The sequence below is a fragment of the Nematolebias whitei genome, chromosome 2 (assembly GCF_014905685.2).
Source record: "Nematolebias whitei isolate Nwh7 chromosome 2, NemWhi1, whole genome shotgun sequence".
In the NCBI taxonomy this organism is placed as follows: domain Eukaryota; kingdom Metazoa; phylum Chordata; class Actinopteri; order Cyprinodontiformes; family Rivulidae; genus Nematolebias; species Nematolebias whitei.
Window position 1 is genome coordinate 46,083,068 of NC_056499.1, and position 764 is coordinate 46,083,831.

Consider the following 764-nt stretch of genomic DNA (forward strand, 5'->3'; position numbering starts at 1 on the left):
AAATGTATATATACAAATATTGGATTTTTGGCCGATATCCAATATGTTAAAAATTATTTGGCCGATAACTGATACCGGTGTTTTATATATGTTCCTTTGTCAGAACATAGCCCTTTTATTTAGGCTCATTTGCAACAAAAATTGTGCAACAGCTGTAAGAGCTGGTGACATGTATTCAGTAACAGCCATATGATATGCATAGCACTTTAACGTATATTAAATTAAAAGTGTTAAATGTTATTTATTAGCATTAGTCACCTGCAATGCTGTCTCACTTGTGGAGACCTGTTGTTCTGGGTTCCTAGCTGCAGTGTGGGATCCTCTGCACTCTTGTGTATGAAGGACAGCCTTTTTAAGATGAAAGTTTTTGTCTATCCATTGTGCCGTGAGATTAATCATGCTAACAGGGCTAACACGACGTCCACATGTCTGTGGTAAAACTCACCCAACAAGTTGTCCAATCGGCTATTAGCTTCTCAATGACATTGGAAATGACAGCTTGTAACTCGGGTAACGTTACGTCAGGATCGTCCCCACAATGTAGCAAGGCTCAACATAGTCCATAAATCTTTGGAATCTGACATCCTCACCAACGAAAAATAAAACTTCCACACCACTGACATTTTGAATTTTACTCTGCTGTGACATCAGGTAGACGCACGTGATGTCAATGTCCAATATTGAACTTTAATGCTGATATCAGCCAATACCGCTGCCATGCCGATAATATCGTGCATCCCTAATATGTACACAGGTATATATAT

At 38.7% G+C, this 764-nt stretch overlaps 1 protein-coding gene across 1 annotated transcript in view; it reads left to right on the forward strand.

Moving 5' to 3' along the window:
• The window catches only part of gch1 (GTP cyclohydrolase 1), a 47,006-nt gene that overhangs the window by 17,019 nt on the left and 29,223 nt on the right, over window positions 1-764 (forward strand). The gene's annotated exons all lie outside the window — the stretch shown is intronic.